Below are 369 nucleotides of genomic sequence, written 5' to 3' on the forward strand. Positions count from 1 at the left end.
ATTAAGGTAAACATACAATTAAGGAACATATAGTCACAACTCAAGATATTATAAGAAAGAAAATAATGTATTTCAAATTAATATGTTAAATAATAAAATTTGTAGACGTTTCGATCACTTTTGAACCATTATTAATACAATGGCGCACAGATCACTCTAAATATAATTATCTTCGTGTTTCTTTAATTCGATTAAGATCTTGTTAAGTGCAAGTTAAAATTCGATTATCCATATAAAATTTCATAAGAAATTCAATCGTCTTGGTGCAGAATTATTGTTAGAAATGTTTTTTTGTATAGACCGTTATCTGGCAAACACAGGATTTCCAGATTCTATTTGATAATAAAAAATTTATTATAAAAAAAAATA

At 24.4% G+C, this 369-nt stretch overlaps 1 protein-coding gene across 2 annotated transcripts in view; it reads right to left on the bottom strand.

Moving 5' to 3' along the window:
* LOC108693242 (putative fatty acyl-CoA reductase CG5065) overlaps positions 1-369 on the bottom strand; it is a 39,130-nt gene that overhangs the window by 10,054 nt on the left and 28,707 nt on the right. The gene's annotated exons all lie outside the window — the stretch shown is intronic.

Source organism: Atta colombica, unplaced genomic scaffold (assembly GCF_001594045.1).
Source record: "Atta colombica isolate Treedump-2 unplaced genomic scaffold, Acol1.0 scaffold89, whole genome shotgun sequence".
NCBI classification, from domain to species: domain Eukaryota; kingdom Metazoa; phylum Arthropoda; class Insecta; order Hymenoptera; family Formicidae; genus Atta; species Atta colombica.